Source organism: Leptidea sinapis, chromosome 46 (genome assembly GCF_905404315.1).
Source record: "Leptidea sinapis chromosome 46, ilLepSina1.1, whole genome shotgun sequence".
In the NCBI taxonomy this organism is placed as follows: Eukaryota; Metazoa; Arthropoda; class Insecta; order Lepidoptera; family Pieridae; genus Leptidea; species Leptidea sinapis.
In genome coordinates, this window is record NC_066310.1 from 5,665,866 (window position 1) to 5,685,697 (window position 19,832).

General features: G+C 34.5%; 1 protein-coding gene across 1 annotated transcript in view; it reads left to right on the top strand.

The window, feature by feature from the left end:
* Positions 1-561: 561 nt before the first annotated feature.
* LOC126977919 (zinc finger protein 608-like) overlaps positions 562-19,832 on the top strand; it is a 187,433-nt gene continuing 168,162 nt past the window's right edge. The window contains exon 1 of the mRNA XM_050826607.1: positions 562-891. The gene's annotated coding sequence lies outside the window, so the exon portion shown is untranslated. The remainder of the gene's footprint in view (positions 892-19,832) is intronic.

The following is a 19,832-nucleotide window of genomic DNA, read 5'->3' on the forward strand; positions in this document are numbered from 1 at the left end:
GCCTTTATATCTAAAAATAGATTGTAGGTACCTACTTATACCTTTCTATTTTATTCGTAACAGCAAATATAGGATAATACTCATAAATATGTTATGAATTTATCAATAATTATTATAAAATCATTAAATACTTATTAAAACTTACTAGCGTAGGTAATAATAATTATTACTGTGTGCTTAGACTGTAGGTTGTAATAACAAGGTGACTGACCCGCTCGGTTCGCGACTAGAAAAATTGTAATTATTATTATTGTAATTATTCGTATAATAAAAAGAATGTGTGAATGTACCATACTACAATTATTATTTATGAAGTATTTTTATTGTTATTAGTTTTTGGATAAATCCCCAATATCAGAAGTGTAATGGCAGAAGGCTGCGGCGGCAAACAAAATCACTATGTGTATGTGCCCTTCTCAATTCTCATTTTTCTTACAACCCGTAAACCGTACCTCTCTTTCTTACTAGAGCGATGCGTATATGCAAGCATCTTGCTCACTCCTATTGGTCTAGAAGCCGGGGGACACGTCGTAGCGTTCGTTCAATCGAGTTCCACGCGCGTCCGCCGACTCGATGCGGCGCTATCGTACAATGCAATAACTAAAATACTATTCTACCGTGAAAATCATCATGCTATTTGTTTATACCTACTATGGATTTGATTGTATGACCTCAAGTATTCACTAACAATAATAGTATTATGTTGTAGTGTGAATTTTGAATCGTTTAGTTACTGTAAAACGACTCGACAACGTTCATTTTAGTGTGGAATGGTGATTATAAGTAATTTCTTTGCTTTTACGGTGTAGGGTTGTTCGGTAGGTACTCGGTACGTATCGATCGTGTATTGAAACAAAGCTGTGGATTGTTTTGGTGTTTTGGAGCTTAAAGGTAAGAGCTTTTAGCTTATTGTAGTTTCATAAAGCTTGCAAATAGACACTGATTTATGTAAACGTTCGCCGACAAAGCGAATGAAACTGGATACAAATAATACGCGCAGCTGTATTTATTATATCTAAGCTTTTATCGTGTTTAGATTTATTGTTGTCTATTATGATGACATTGTATTTATGCATAAATCTTCTGAAATGTATATATGAGAGAGAGAGTGAGTGACTAATGCAGCCCCATAATGGGATAATGCTCCGCACTGACCGCGTTGGTAATATTTATAAAGCAGCCGAATCGTTTCGTGTCAACAAGCGGTGAGCTGTTTGCCTTCCCATTAGTCGAGGGAGCCGATAAGGCGAGTCTCAACGACCGGCCCGACTCATAAATACCACGGGCTTAGACATTTACCTAAATTGCTGTGAGAAACGAGATTCTTTGAACGATTCACAGACAACACAACTGTTCACTTCCTTTGGCTTTCATAAGGCTGCATATTGCATGAATTAGATAAGAGATTTATTCTAAATTAATTGATATACATAAATAACTTTGTATTCTCATACTTAGTATAATGTACCACCTGTAAAGGAAATATGATATAAAAATACGTGGTTACATCAAGAAAGCAATTTTTTTTGATATATTTGAAAACTTCAAGTTGACAATGATTGTCACTGTCATGTCATATTCTTATATTACACAGACTATCCTAAAAAAAGTGCCAAGCGGCTTTCCAGAGATAGAAAATCTCTAGAGCTACCCGGGATAAATTATAACATGTTTCGGGGATGATATATAAAGACACCGAAAAAAAACAAACGCTAGCGCTGTTTTCGCTTACTAGCAACGCCATGATTAGGCGATAAATTTAACAAGAAAACTTTTATGCAAATATAAAAACTGAATATTTATGAGAAAAATGTCATTAATGTCAAACTTAAAAATTGATTTGAGCTTTAAAGGCTGACAATGATAATGATAATACCGATCTTGAAATATGAAAAAAATATTGATCTAAGGTTGAAAAGTCGTAGAAGACAGTCTAAAAAGTTTCCAAAGGTATCCCCACAATAAGGTCCGTATTCCAGATGATGTGTTGTTGAGTAATCCCGGTAATCTCAAAACACACTTGGCGCGTTATGTCACTGTTTTAATCTATGGATTTAATAATTGTATATATTATTATAAATTTTATACACTTACCCTCTTATTCATAATAAATAGTCTGCTAACTTAAAGCATTGCTTATTCTCACTCTGTCTTCTTCTATTGACCTAAGTCAGAATGGGAAAAAACACTCCTAAGCGGCTGTTTAAAGTTAGCGGACCATTATGAATAAGGGGGTAACAGTTTTGCAGCATTTGGTCGTTCCAATCGAAATATGCATTAGTGGCCATTTTCCCATACACACGATCAAATAAGATCATGAATCGTCAATGTCTGTCTCCCTGTGCTTTTTTTTTTATATTTTTGTAAGTGCTTAAGAGTACTTCAAAAAGTGCTTGAAACGGCTTAATCATACAGGCCGCAAACTGTGGCCTATATAGTATGTATACAAATCCGACAGCAAAAAGTGAAAAACAGTCAGACTGAATATTTCCATCCCATACAGTTATCAAAATTTTCGTTACGATAGGTTAAGTTTTCGAGGAGGAAATTACGAGAATGAATCGCTGATTTTTATGTTATTAGGATATTATTTATAAAGTATTATCATTAATATTTTTATTTCTCACTATTATTAGGCCGCGTAAGCGTGACGGTATTATGTTTTAGAATTCTGAAATTATATGATATAGTCTCAGCTAATGTTTTATTTCAATTAATCATTGGGAACAATTACCATCTGCTCGTAGCTAACAGCCGTTTTCAATAACCTATCTATCCTTAGTTTAACTTACTAGAGGTAGACAAATCTTTCCTTTTACGTTTACTTACATTTCAATAACCTATCGACATAAAGCATTGGACTATAACTATATGGGACATACCTATGGATAGAGAAGATCTTGTCATTAAACGGTGACAGCAATGTATCCGTAACTAGAGATACGTTATTGAAAACGGCCGTAAGTTTGCATCAATCTATGAGGGTTATTTCAGACTGTTGATTGAGGTAAATAATTGTCAAATTATTTATACGATTGCTAGAGCCAGCAAGCCATCCATACTTTCAGAACATGAATTAATATAATGTCATTGTTTATATTCTAGCCTTGTTTTTCCTTTAGACGTAAACATATAACGTACCTACAGCGAGTTATGACTGTACCACACAATAATTAAACCACATCGAATACAACAAACAATAAAATAAACATATGTATTAAGATTTTTGGCATCCGGTTTTGGTTTAAACTTCGAATGTTCTTCTCAGGTCTGAGGCGTAAACTATGTATGTTCATGCTCAGAGATGGTTTTGTCAGATATCGCTGTTATTATATTAGTGTAGTTTTTCAAAAGATCTTCGTCAATTATTCATATAGTTTAATTAATTAAGCGAAGAGATCAACTTGAACAGCCTATATTTTTTTTATACAGCGCGATCAAAGCATTATAGTCATTGAAAACTCATTTCTATTGAAGTCTTAATTTAAAAAAAATGTTTTTTTCCAGTGTAAGCTGAAGATTTCATGCATTTAAAATAACTGTAATGTTGACAAAATTCTTGTGCCCAATTAGGTAGATTGTCGTTTAAACTAGTAATTACCGACCTTTCGTTTTAACCGTCAAGTCTTTTCATTAAGTCGATATTAAGTAATATCCAAGTACGACAGCTTGTGGGGAAGCCTTTTTATATGAATATTAATTTCTATTTTCTGAATATATTAATATGTCAATTCTTAATAATACTAGGGTCTAGTATGAGTAAATTAGACAACGGCTGTGACTTTCAATCAATAGTACTCGGGTAGCAGCATTCTCTATTATAATTTCACTTGAATAGATAATATTATAATCACAGATATTCTCTATGCGGTTAAATTGAACACTACTCGAGTTATGAGCGCCTGGTACCGGCGCGCTGATCGTAACCGAGCGAGCAAGATTTTTCTCCGCTCTTCATTAATTCATTCTTTAAATTCTCTCAATTATTTATTTATTTTTAGATCATTAGTAACATGTTTTTGGTATGATAAAATTTTATAAATAATTCCGCCTTTAATATACTTATTTCTACAAAAAGCCTTCTTTTTAGGAGTCGAAAACATATGAACAAAATCGTTTCTACAATATCTTCAATAATCCCACAAGGATTTAAAGCTTGCCTTATTATTTTGTCTTTCTCCAAAACAGCTGGACTGAATTTAAATATAATAAACTACGTTTAAAAAAACCGACTTCAAAAACTGAAAAGTATCAAATAACTAAATATTTGATGTAATACACCTTTACATATAATATTAATAAAATGCTATTATTTATATGTGCTACCTATTATTAGGTTTTAAGTCGGTGCCAAGCCCTAAACAAAACAAAACTTAATATTATAAACAGCTTAATTATTAAGGTTGTCTGGCCACGCGTGTCTGACCGAAGCTATCCCGCTCAAAGTCACGCGTGGCGAGTGTTGGTACTTACTATTACACTTGGCTTGCCACCGACTTCAAAGCTATCCAATATGTAGCACATACAAATAGTAATCTTTTATTAATATTAAAGGTAAAGGTGTATTAAATTAAATTTTTAGTTATTTGATACTTTTCAGTATTTGAATTCGCGCATAATGCAGTCTTAAGCAAGTAGTAATAAAATGAAGGATTAATGTCGTTTATGTTATGCTATCGCAGACTTTTCTATAGACTTATACATATAGATAACATAATATACAATTCCACCATACATTATTTTGTTATTTAGAGTTTGGACTTTCGTTGCAAGCTACCAAACGGCTTAGTTTTTTCCATCAAATCTAACAAATATTGTTCTATTCTAGCCAATGCATTCAAAAAACTTAAAAAAAACCTTCCTCGAGAATCACACTATCGATTGATGTAAACAGCATGAAAATCTGTAGTATTTTTTTAAGTTTATCGCGAACAGACAGACCGATAGACGCAGCGGAGTACTTTGTTTTATATATGTCATTTTCCATTCGTAAAATACCTTAACAATTTGATAGAATCTAAGCTAAGTACTCGTAAGAATACAATATCGCAATTGTACAAAGTAACGTGTCTATTGTTTCTTGCTAGTACTCGTATGTAAGTCTGTTTATCGAAGGGTCGCGGGATCAAATCCCCGCCCACTGGCAATTTGCCGCGCGCCCGAGGCCCCGAGATCCAATGTTCAATTCCGAGACTTGTTCTCATACTAAACGCTATGCTAATGTAATGGGCCTCCATTTAATCTCGGCCCACGAGCATCAAATACTCAACGAGAGAATTGTCCTTTTAAATTTATTATCTTTAATCGGCCTGGCGTGCTGTTTGAAACTATTTTAAACCTTATGACTTATTTATTTAACTATTAAAATATACTTATTTAGGCATGTTGAGTAATGAGTACTTTTATTTTGTAATTTTTAGAATGATACTGACGTCTCGGTCGGTTACGTCGGCTCGTGTCGAATAAGGGAACGCGGTCAGTCAGAATAAAATATACCAGAGTAATTCATAAACTTTGTTCAATTCGTATACCTATTGTGATCTGATAATATGTGTGATCTATATATATGTAATGAAAATGTATGTTTGAGGCTCTTTTACGCCTAAACCACGGATCGTATCGACATGAAACTACCACCTTTCGATGCGAAATTTATCCTAGATGGTTTATGGCTACTTATTTTTTTTTATTTATTGCCTTTTTTACTTTTTTTATTTATTTCCTTTTAAAATTCGCCTCGCGACGCGGGCGGGTAGGGCCAGTCTATATATATATGATATTGAAAATGGTCTTTGTTTGAGGCTCGATCACGCCTAAACCACTGATGGTATCGACATGAAACTACTACCATTCGATGCGAAATTTATCCTAGATGGTTTTTTTTTAATTAAATTTATTTCCTTTTAAAATTCGCCCAGCTAAGCGGGCGGGAACAGCTAATATATGATATAAGTATATAACTATATCAAATTCATTCAGTAATACTACGGAGTAGGGATTGATACTTACTTACGTATAAAATATTACTTACCTCGCCTTGTTCTGTCGTATTTGGCGTTAAGTACATAGAAGTAAGAGTGCTCGCTCACCTACTAGTTAGATGATTTTATGTGCTCCTAGTTGATTTTTTTTATTTATTATATTCCCTTAGCATTTGTAGTCTCAAATCTTTGTAGTATTTATCCTAAATCGTTAAAACGTTTTAAATATGTACAATAAAATCAACAAACACATTCCCAAACAGTAATCCGAGTTACGGAGAAAATTTATGTTTTAAACATTGGGCGGAAGAGGTTCCCACTACCCGTTGCAAATGCAGCCATACATTATTATATTGACATAGTTGTTTAAACTGAGTATAAACCTTATATTAAGAATTAGCCTCTGCTGCTCTCCAACTAGATACCGCAGGCGTAGTCGCAAAGTGCGGCAACTAATACTACGCCCAAGTGGTCGTACTCGAGCCAGTCTCGAATAATGTGTGACGTTGACGTGCCACATGTTCTGTTAAACTTTGCTAAAAATTGAAACTGAAATGCCGCGTTACATAGTAAAACTTTGTAAAAATAATATTATAACAAATGAGAAAGACACTAGGATTACATAACATCAGTAAGTATTTTGTATTTTATTAATTTCAACGTAAAATAACACGAAGCGTATGTTACAAAATTTGAAAGATGCCATTGAGTGTCAAGATGCCACGCACACAAGCATCTAATAGATGCCGTAATAAAAAAGCTATTGTTCTTAGGTAGTGCGGTACTTGGTTGGAGCGCAACGGAGACCAATCCTTAATCTATCTATCTATATATATATATATATAAAAATGAATTGCTGTTCGTTAGTCTCGCTAAAACTCGAGAACGGCTGGACCGATTTGGCTAATTTTGGTCTTGAATTATTTGTGGAAGTCCAGAGAAGGTTTAAAAGGTGAATAAATAGGAGAATGCTGCTAAATTAAATAAAAACAATTTTGTTTTTCCTTTGATGTGTCTATACATAATTTCTACGAGAGAATTTATTGACGCATGGTTTGACAGTTCTGCTGTGAAACAATTTCATTACGACAGCAGGGTGCATATTTTACGAAGTAATTTTTGATGTTATGATATATTATTGACAAATTCACATAAAAACATTATTTTATTTATTATATACAGAACAACGTCTGTCGGGTCAGCTAGTTTAAGATATAAACGTTAGTTCCAAGAAGGTTGTATTGAGTCATTTGCGAAGGTTATCTGTAAGTGTCACCGTGCTGTTTGGTTTCGCCCGTACACGATCGATTACCGGCGAATTTCGTATGCGTGGCGTATAACGTTTCGCAGTCTCGAGACGTTTGAGATTCAGTTTGAATAATATTCACATGAGGTGTAATATAAATGTGATGCAATGGGCCATGAGTTGGAAAAATATAGTATTTTGTAGTACTCCCACTGGTAAATAAATTTACATAATGTACTACAGGAGGCTCCTTTGCACAGGTTGCCGGCTAGATTATGGGTACCACAACGGCACCTATTTCTGCTGTGAAGCAATAATTTGTAAACATTACTGTGTTTCGGTCTGAAGGGCGCCGTAGCTAGTGAAATTACTGGGCAAATGAGACTTAACAACTTATGTCTCAAGGTGACGAGCGCAATTGTATTGCCGCTCAGAATTGGGTTTTTCGAGAATCCTGAGCGGCACTGCATTGTAATGGGCAGGACGTATCAATTACCATCAGCTGAACGCCCTGCTCGTCTCGTCCCTTATTATCATAAAAAAAATATAAAATATTGTGATAGCTGTTGATATTGACAGTAATTAGAGCTAAGTACTTAGTTAGATGCAATTGACTTATTGACCAACCCCCTTATTCATAATAGTCTGCTAACTTAAAACATTGCTAATTCTCACTCTGTCTTCTTCTATTGACCTAAGTCAGAATGAGAAAAAACACTCCTAAGCGGCTGTTTAAGTTATCGGACCATTATGAATAAGGGGGCAAGTATTTAAAGGAAATAAATGTTAGTATTCTCACACATAGTATAGCACAGTGTGCACATATTTAAACGCTATCTAACATACACATTGATAAATCAAAATTGGCCAAGCATTATCAGATACAGAAAGATAGAAACGGAATCTATTGTTACCCTAACTTTGATTTTGATTGACAAGTCATAAACAGTCAGCTTGGCATTACCTACTTAGTAATTTGAATATTAAACCGCTATCTAAAATGCACATTGACACATTGGGCTGTCAGATTTTCGCTAGTATAGTCTAACTCTATGGTTTAGACACGGACGAGTAAAATAAGGACTCCGTGTCACCTTACATAACAGTGAGGCACCAAAACAAGCCGTTAAATGTGTATAGCATAGCCGCACGCATACACTTACACTAATACAAGCCGATCGGCCGCCATTATGACATTTGCCATCGTCTGTGACAGATCAGTTTGCGTCGCAATAAAATATTTTAAAAATGCCGTCGTGCGTTGTTAAATAGTGTAAAAACAATACTATAAAAGTATTTGTGGATTTATGATTATTTAAGGGAGAAAAAATTGTGTATCTGGTATACCCCGGAACCGCACACACACTAGCATAACGGTGCTTCACTTGCTAATATCACGGCTTGGAGTCCTTCTTTTTTTACTAGTCCGTGTGCCGTGGGTTTAGATAGTGTTAACATCACTGACCTCTACTATAAACCACTGGACTGGCGGCTGCTAAAGTGCTTTTATGCCTGTTTGATTATCGCCATTTTGGCGCTGTTGGCCATGTAGCGAGAGTCTGCGGTACTAAAACTAGTGATGACAACCTCAGAAAACATCGATAGATGGTGGGAAACTGTATAAATAACACGGAAAATGAACGAAATTAATGTAACGTATTGTACGTTCCTTCGCAGCCATTTGTATGATGCGTCAAAATTAGTTCCGGAGAACTAATTTTGCGCTCGCGAGTGGCGCTTCAAATAGGCACAAAAAATATGCTGTCAAACATATAGAACAACTTGTCCAGTGGTATTTATACAGGTCAGTGGTTAACAACCATTTAATACACCTCAATCACTGACATTTCACGAGCCGAGCCGAAGCTAAGACTCCACAATACGGTAAACGAAGACACTGTGTTCGTAACACAAAGGCATCCTCATTATCTTTTCATAAATAACTCAATTTATGTTTAAGCCACAAAGCGGTGAGAAGCGGGCCGTAAATAATAACTTGAATGAGTGCCTATTCATGCTTTAAAAGGAGCCTTTTATTACAGTCAACAAATAGCTGTAGTTAAGTTATAATTTTATGTCGTAATAGACGGGCACAAGTTAGATTATGATAATTTAGTTACCGAGTGGATTCACAATATTAATATCAAGCCAGTAAAGTTTCGTTAATAGTTTCAATGGAACCGACATCGCTCCGGGCACCGTCCGCCATCTTGTTTGATTAAGAACAATTACGGCGTTCACGCGATTTAATGCGAATCGACGAATAAATGGGCGCTAAAAGACGGGCCGTGGTCGGATCGTAGTTGTGACTCGCAACTAGTGGGTAGTGGGTTTGTTGTTTATGATTTTTTTTATGAATATAAGGGCCGAGACGATCAGGACGTTCAGCTGATGGTAATTAATATGCCCTGCCGATTACAATGCAGTGCCGCTCAGGATTCTTGAAAAACTCCCAAATTTCTGAGCAGCACTACAACTGCGCTCGTCACCTTGAGACATAAGATGTTAAGTCTCATTTGCCCAGTTATTTCACAAGCTACGGCGCCCTTCAGACCGAAACACAGTAATGCTTACACATTATTGCTTCACGGCAGAAATAGTCGCCGTTGTGGTACCCATAATCTAGCCGGCTTCTTGCCCAAAGGAGCCTCCCACTGGTAACTGCCACCATGCATCCTCTGTACAAAGGGTAAGTAAGTTATATTTAAAAAAGACTAGCTGACTCAGCAAACGTTGTATTGCCATATAAAGTAATAAAAAAATCAATAATTAAAATTTTTGGGGTATAAAAAATACATGACGAATAAATGTTTGTTTCCGAGTCATGGATGTTTATGTGTATTTATATATGTTTAAGTAAGTATATTGTTTTAAATATATCGTTGTCTTGCAACCCATAACACCGGCTATATGCCTAATTTGGGGCAAGATAATTTGTATAAAAGTTTGTCAATATTTTTATATATTAGGATGACTGCTTCTCAGATCTACAAAATATATCGTAGATACATAACTGAATTGTACTACAATTCTTATTATATTCGATTGATAATCTTGTAACCCTATTGCGGATCTATGGATGGAACAGAATAATATAAAAATCGCGATACAAAAACGGGTGTTGATCGTAGAAGGGTGAAAATTTTTAATTAAGGTATGTATTTGTCAAAAAAAAACGGGTGAGTCACCCTTATCATTTTAGGGGTATGAAAAATAGATGTTGACCGATTTTCACAAAATTTTATAAAAAATAGTTCAGCCGTTACGTTGGGTAACAAACACCGCGATACGAGAATTTTATGTATAGGTAAGATTTGGTACTTATGTTTTTGTTATTAGTTTAACAGAGAGAAACCAAGCCTATTAAACGCCTTAATAATATTAATGGCAAAGTTTACATTGTAGAGACTGTTTATGATAATAACATTATTCTTGATATAATACGCATAGACTACAGAACCATTGCTAAGCGAGTCAGTCAGATAATAAAACTCTGTTTGATTGATGATCGCTTCAGTTCATTAACAACTAGTTAGTCGGTGACTCATAACAATAAAAAGTTGATAGACTACTGTGGTTGATAAATATTGTTTCAAAATTGCCAAATGCCGCGCTTTTCATCAGCTGTCACAAGGGGTCGGGAGGCGTTTTATATGTCGTGACTAATCCGAACCCCACTAGATAATAGACATTACTGCAAACATCCGTGCGATGCTTAATTTTTTTTTAATTTTATGAAAATAAGGGTTGACACGAACAGGAATTTTAGCTGATGGTAATTGATATGCACTACCTATTACAATGCAGTGCCGCTCAGGATTCTTGAAAATCCCAAATATTCTGAGCGGCAATACAATTACGCTCGTCACCTTGAAACAAAAGTTGTTAAGTCTCATCTGCCCAGTAATTTTTCTAGCTACGGCGCCCCTCAGACCTAAACACAGTAATGTTTGCACATTACTTACGGCAGAAATAGGCCCCGTCTGATACCCATAATCTAGCCGACGTCCTGTACAAAGGAGCCTCCCACTGGTAAATAAATAATACGCTTCAAAGTTCCATGTGGACGACGGCATGCCTCCTAGTATACTAGTTGCCCGGACAGACTTCGTCCTGTTAAAAAATAATAGTAAAAATTAAATAAATATAATATAATTTCCGAGTGATCCCGTTATTAATATCTTATCAATATACGACGATAACATACAAAAATAAGTTTCGTAGATTGCCATCTTAATAAACTTAATGATACTCATTCGAATTTAAATCTGTGATTTCGCCGAAAATATTTATTCTAGATTAACATGCTTTCAAGGGCCATATTGATCAATATTACCACAAAATACACACACATTATAGAGGTTTAGTCTTCGACAAATAAAACCCTAATTGAGTTAAACTTAAAAAATTACATGAATTCGATTTGACCTCTAGGCGACAACTAGTTTTTTATAAATTGGTACTGAATTAAAAAAAAATGTAATTAGTCTGCGGTTATCGTACAAAATATACCAGGGGAGCATAATTATTGCTGTGCTAGGCCTTGTCCACATGCAACGCACAACATCAAACGAAATACCTTCCACCTCTTTTACTGTCGTTGCCACACATAGACTATAGACGACCTTACAGCCCGTTAACGCGTCACCAATTATGATTTGTTAATAATAATTTAATATTTATAATTATGTTAGTTAATTTGTTTAATATTTAAAATACTATTGAGCTAAGGCCAAGTGACTGACTAAGAAATTGTAAATCAAAATCGGTTACAGTAACAATAGGATACCTTTGCTATCTCAATGTAACTCTGTTACATATGTTCTTCTCTGTCGCACCCATTGTTCCTCTATTATAAATCTATGACACAAATACACTTTCTCTTTCGCTCCATAGATATTTTCTTTCAATTTGTCAGAATATGTGTACCAGGCCTTCAGAAATATCTGCAGTCCGCGCCTTAATGAACTCTGTATGAGCGATGTAGGACAAGTATCTATTAACGTTGCGCAGTCAGCTATCGCATTAATTAAAACTAATAGCTAACATACAGTTAATCTTCTGATCGCAATTTACTGTGGATTCATTCTTTTTAAATGAGATCTTGATTTTTCATTACGATTTGAGTTTTTACAATCACAGTTCTGATTTAGCATATCACTAGGTAAAATGTTGGAAAATTGCTACTTTCCGTCGACAAACAGGGCTAGTACCAACAAACACGTGACTCCCTGTTAATTAGGAAGTGGGATAACCAAAGTTAATTTATTAACGGCTGTTTTCAATAATGTATCTCTAGTTACGGATACATTGCTGTCACCGTTTAATGACAATATCTTATCTATCCATGGTTATGTCCAATATAGTTATAGTATAATGCTTTCTGTCGATAGGTTATTGAAATGTAAGTATGCGTAAAAGGATAGATTTGTCTACCTCTAGTCAGTTAAACTAAGGATAGATAGGTTATTGAAAAAGGCCGTAAGTGAATTTGCTAGAAACTGTCATAACCATAATGTTAACACCAGGAACAGACATAAACTTATAATGCTTACTACTCGAGTCGAGTTTGTAATTCTTTAGTGGAGCGCTGTATATGCTTTAACAACAAGATCCCAGAAAATGTTCAAAACAAATGTATTACGAAATTCAAAAGAATTATTAAAAAACGTTTGTGTGGTAAAGGTTACTATAACATAAATGACTTTTTTAATGACACCACTCAATGAGAACTGAGCGACCGCCCTCAGGCTATTAAATAATAAGTTTAATTCTACGATATTACTTTGTAATCATATTTTGTATGAAAAAATAGAAGCCCGCTGAGTTTGTCGCGCCCGTTCTTCTCAGGACTGAGGCAATCTTTTTGGAATGGGTCGTAAGTTTTTGACTTTCAATAAATGATACCACATACTATTTTGAATAAAAATATTTGAATTTGAAGATACGTATTCAACTTATCGGTATGTCTAACCAATGTCTAAAGTGTATCGACCTTTATAGAAAACGCAACAAGCGATTGTCTTGAATCTTGTTTACACGAGTACTATCTGAATATATTTAATAATGCTACTGAATGTGGATATATTTAACGTTATTCCATTCAAGAGGATTGTATAGTAATATTTGCCTTTCCAATTAAATATTGTATCGTAACAATATAAAGTGCAAAAAGGAAATATTCCGTGGTAAATAAAAAATCAGAAAAAACTAGATTTATTCTCAAATTAGATGACATACCACTTTTCGAAACTGACGTAAAAATGGCGGAGTTTTCGGGAGGCAAGTAGACGTGCTTAAAATAATGTTTTATTTAGAATCTAATCTTGTCTAGAAACCTTGCAATAGTCAATAAAAAAGTTGAAGCTTTTTAATCAAAATTGTATCATATTTCTTACTTTGAGAAATTTATTTGCCCATAAATCTCCTTGATATTTTGTGGAACTTTGATCTTTAAATTGCCGATCTGCAGTACTTTTTGAATTCTACTTAAAGTTTATTTTTTACTACCGGCAAACATTATTTTGCCATATAAATTAATTTTAGAGTTAGACCGTTTCTTGGACATTGCAACATTACATTACTTTCCTAAAATAAGAGATTTTTTTCTAAAATAAACGTAGCCTAAGTCAGTCCTTATAACATCAGCTACCTGCTTATAAAGTCCCGTCAAAATCGTTCCACCCATTTCAGAGGTTAGCCGGAAAAAACAAACAGACAAAAAAATTTTTTTTTGGTGGTATATATATATTTTATATGTATAGATTTAGAAAACATGGAAGTCTTTTTTCAAAATCAGCCAAGGGTTTTGTGATAAGGGTATTTTCATTACATTTGAATCATTTTTTCGACATCATGGCCACTTTGAAAATTTAACTGTTTTGTGATAGTATCATGGTGATGATGAATATTTTTTTTTTCGGTGATTGATTGATTGATTTGTAAGATCGATCATGCATAACGATCAGTTGTACCAGGAAAGCATGAACGTGCAAGAGGCGAGATGTACGAAGGTCGCCAGAACCAGTTTGGCCGGCCGCAACGCCCAGCGCTGTTGGCGCAAGGTGGCTGGGTTGGGGCCGGGTTAAGTTCATCTGGTATATTAGCGTCATCGCCCGCCCTTTCTTGTTTCTTATCACTAGACAAAGGGCATTCAAATTTAAGCACACAAGCTGTTTAACCTGAATTTAAATAATAAAAGTAGTTTAAATAAATAAACAAAAATACGCTTTGGTTGAAATTTAAAAGGAACATCAATTCCTGCCGTATCGACGATAAATGCAAAAAATTATATAAATTAACAAAAATCTTTTTTTTGCAAAATGGAATAATTTTATCAAATTAATGTATTGTCATCGGTCCTCGATAAATCCACGAAGTTTGAACGAAATCTGGCCGTTTATAGTAGGTTCAAATCGCGCCCAAGTGAGTCGATTACAAACAAACATACATACAGGTGAAGCTAATAAAAAGCGTGTAAAAATAACGGCTGAGTAAATAAGTCTTATTTGATAAAAATATTGAATTTGATATTTTTTTCTTATCAAAGATAAAAATTGCTCTATACCCGAGAAGTCAATCTACTTCCAAAGTTCCAACCATGCTTGGAGGTAACCCTCTTCATAATTTTTAATACCTAATGACTTAATTTTCAAGTGATTTATTTACGAGGACACTAGCACATCTGCAAGTATTAAATAATTTTTAATTTATTTTTAGAATGAATTAAATTTCTGATTATTACAGCAAATAGACAGAGCGGCCGCGGCTACTTCTATGTTCTGTGGCTACACCTCACTCACCTATCGCTTCATTTATCAAACTTTATCGTCTTCAATCTAATACGAAATATTTTATCTTTTCATGTAACCGATAGTGCGATGAAAAGAAAAAAAATCGGACATCAAGCGTACTTCAAACCAAAAAATTAAGTTTGGCTTACAGTCCAAATCGATTCAAACAAACCGCGGTTCGGAGTTAGTTAACAAACTTAAAAAAATACACATGACTTGATAATCTCTTCCTTTTTTGATGTCGGTCAAATGTCATTTCTTTATATAAATTAACAGTTCTGATACTCGAAAATTTTTTCAAGTAAGCAGGAATGGCCTAAACCGAAACAGGAGTCTCGAGCCCGATTTTGATAAAAATTAAAACTGCATCAATGGAATTTTTCAATAATCTATATTCCTAGACAGGAATCGAACCCGTTGATTAAAAAAAAAACTTCCTGCCCAAGTACACTATTCGATAGTGAAGTTAATAAAGATCACATACTGGGAAGTGACGAAATGAAGCAAACTTGAGCAAAATGTTGGATTTTAATACCAGTAATTTATAATAATATATGTAAATACAATAAATTTTAACATATTTTGCTGTAATTTTTTTTAAAGAAATGTAAAGCTGACATTGTCGTTCAACAAGCATATACAACTGACATTATCATGTTCGAATTCAAATTCAATTATTTTTATTCAAAATAGGATGTGAAATCACTTATTGAAAGTCAAAAAAAAACTACCACCCATTCCAAAATGAATGCCTCAGGCCCGAGAAGAATGGGCGCAACAAACTCAGCAGGCGTTTTTTTTCATCAAAAATATGTTTTACAATTAAAGTAACATTGTACAATTAAACTTATTATTTAATAGTCTGAGGGCGGTCGCTCCATTCCCAATCTGTGGTATCATTAAGAAAGTCATTTATGGTATAGTAACCTTTACCACACAAACGTTTTTTGACAATTCTTTTGAATAACGTAATACTTTTGTTTTGAACGTTTTCTGGGATATTGTTGTAAAAGCATATACATCGCCCCACAAAAGACTTACTAACTCGACTTAGCCGAGTAGTAGGCATCATCAGTTTATGTCTGTTCCTGGTGTTAACATTATGGTTATGACAGTTTCTGGCAAATTGACTTATGCACTTATGTGCCTATGAACATACATTACATTATCAAGAATATATTGAGAAGCAACAGTCAAGATGTTAATTTCTTTGAATTTTGCTCTCAATGATTCTCTAGGACCTATGTTATAAATAGCGCGAATTCGTGGACAATGTTTTAAAAAACGTTAAAGTTATATGAAGTGAACAACTATGGAAACTTATAACAGTATTTTACAATCAGGGTTGAAGAAGTTATAGTAGGTTAGGTAGGCGTAGGAACGAACCCTAAATAACTTTTTATCAAATAACCCAATAGGCCTTCGTCTAATGGCCAACATAAACAAAACAACTAACAATATTACGCTGTAAAGCAACTCATTTAATTGCACGCAACGATATAATCTATTGAATATAAAGACATAGTCGAGAATCGATTACAAGCTAATGCCTGTACGGCTTTGCGGGTGTCACCTAACAAGATAATAACATTGTGCCGTAACCCGATACAGATAAGGTGTATTATATAGACGCTGTAAAATAAATATTGAGGACAACGAGTCATTAACGACTGGCTGTTTTGTGATTGACAGTTACTTATAATGGATGACTTTTTGTGCTGTCGTAAAGCGATAATATTGAAGACGTGTAACTGCATTGACTTCCTTTGCTTCATGATTGCCTGGTAGAAATAGTTGTATGTGGCTGTATGTAATGTTGGTTATCTATGGAATCAAGCAGTCAGTCAGTGTTTCGTTTCATATAGATTAAATTAAAAACTACATACAATTTTTCATTCTTTAATTTTTTTTTTATGTGGATTCAATTAAATAGAGCTAACCCATAGAACTATAGAGGAAGAGCCATACTTATTTTAGAATTTATTAAGTTTTTAGTTTAAGATTTAGAAAACATTGGCGTAATTTGGATTAAAAAAAATCTTCTGGTGAGAGCATAACAGCTGGAACATTCTAGATTTAAAAACTTAAAACTTGTATTATTTGGCTTTCAATATGCTTTCTTATTCAGATTTAACGCGAAGCTTACCCATAGTAAAGTAAGTTGGTGGTCACTGCATGGTGGAATTTCGTACAGCTGCCTCAAATCCTTAGGCTTAGCGATTGCTTGTCGTTGCCCGGTGTTTTTAACCGATCTTTACCATTATTACTCTGTGATAACACTTCACACGGCTGGAAAAACCGTTTTATAGCTACGTTTAGAGCCGGTATCCTCCGTAATCGTCAGACCTGGTTCTAATCGACTACCATTTTTCCGCCATTTGGACATTTTTACTTTTACAAAATGTAAACCATTTGTTATGTTTTTAAAGTGATAACCCTCAACTTGAAAACAAAATTTTATGAACGATGCGGGACTCGAACCCACTAGTTGTATATTGCTAGTTAAATTGTTTAGATTTGCAAGATCGACATCTCAAGGCAGTTTCCTAATATTCAAATATTGGGGTTTAGCAGGTTATCAAAATTATGTTTTCAAATTTTATTTTACAAAATTTCTTCTCAGAAATTATGGAGTCCTAGTCCCCAGAGTTTCCCACTAAAGGCCTTAAATGACATTGCCATGAGAGAAATCTATAAATAACGAGAAATATATTTGAATTTTTCAGTAGAAAACAGCAATTTCATACTCACACAAATAAAATTGAACAAAATTTTATGAACGATGTGGGACTCGAACCCGCGACCTCTCGCGTTCCGTGCGACTGCTCTAAATGCTTTGTTCAACTCACAGGTTGTGGCTTCATCTACAGGATCTACTTTAGAGTTGATAACCTGCTCAACTCCAATATTTGCATATTAGGAAATTGACTTGAGATGTCGCTCCTTCAAATGTAAACAATTTGTTATTTTTAAAGTGGTAACCCAGAGAGGTTTATCACTTTAAAAATGGGATGGGGGCTGGGATTAATTACACAAATAAAACTGAAAACAGTATTTTATGAACGATACCGGACTCGAACCCGCGACTTCCCGCGTTCCGTGCGAGCGCTCTTTCCAACTGACAATTTCATTCTTGTACCTTTTATATTTTATTTTTCTGAACTCTCGACTCACGATCAATATTTATACACTTATGATATGGGTCAAACGTTTGTTTAATATTATTTGAACACCGAATGTAATATCAAATATGCTTCGCTAGCGAAGTGAAATACGATTCTCGAATGTTCTCGATTCAAGTCTTTATTTCACAACATTCCGCATGGAATGCAATTTATATTGAAAAGAACTAAGGTATGTGAGGTTGTATTTTCTTGAATAAAGTCGAGTGACATACATTGAAATTAAATACATTCAAAATGATTAAAATCCAATTAATTTATAACTGCTATATTCTCGGTAAATTAACATTATTTATTCCGATATATGAAATAACCTTCGACACCTTCGCGGCTTATCTCCTCTCGTCTCCTCTCCTCTTCGCTTTGGTGGATACCAGGCATCATACTGCTCATACTGAGATCGGCCCAAAACTCTTTATTTTAGGCCGACAGGGGCAGTTGATAATAGCGAAACTCTCTAAGAAAAAAAGCGATCCACTCAATTGTTGATTGAAACGTGCAGTCATTTATAGATTGACAGATGACAGTTACAATCTTGTAAAAAACGGAAATCCAATAAGTTTAAAGCAACTGTTCGCTTTAAAAGCCGGATTATGCTTCGTCGCCAATCGCCATACTGTAATTACTACTATTTCAAACTTATGTCAAATCACTGCACGTTTCATACTAAACTAAATTTCAATTTTTACTTAGGCAGTCCCACTTCTTATTACGTAGTATTTACATCCTGTTTGCGGCACGAATTCTCGAAAAGGATGACAAAGAGTGTCAATCTCAAAACCAATGTAGCTGCAATTATCGAAAAGAATCCGCTGCTAACGTAATTAAAACAGCAGACATAAATGAACGTAAATTTAACAATTAACGGCCGTTCCCAATATACAATCTACAGATAGAGATAAATTACTACCGTCTACTGTCAGTAATTAGCTGTCAATAATCTGAAGCTGTCCCAATATACCCGATAAGTCTTTCTTATCGCCTTATATTGGGATGCGTGAATTGCAATTTCCATACAAACTTCTTTCGCTGGTAAGCTATACGTTGTCCAATTGACAGACAGCGTGTACGGATAAAATGAGTAAGGTACCGTCGATAAGTTTATTGGGACAGAAAAGTCAACGATAGTTACGATTTTTATCTCAAGTAAGAGATAGACTGAATATTGGGAACGGCCGTTAATCAAATTGACGTCGTCAAAATTGCTGTTATATTATCAGCTGGCAATGTCGCGAAACTATTATTGACAGTTCACAGTAAATTGCGCTGAAGTTTGTAATTAATTCAATTGTTTCGTTAGCTGGGAAATGAATCGCTTTTGTTTTTCATCCGGACAGTGCAATAATTAATCTGAAATATTTCTGGCAATCGTTTGAAGATTTATAATGAGTTTTATTCATATTTTTGTGCATATATTTCTGAAGTTATAGTTCTTATGGTGCATTTGGGAAAAAATATAAGAGTTATTTTATGTTCCACAAAGTTAAAGTCGGTAATTCACTTACAAAGCTCGTAGTGTACATCATTGTTTCTCTCATAATATTGCAAAAGACGTGCATGTAATATTTTTTTATGACAATAAGGGACGAGACGAGCAGGACGTTCAGCTGATGGTTATAATTGATACACC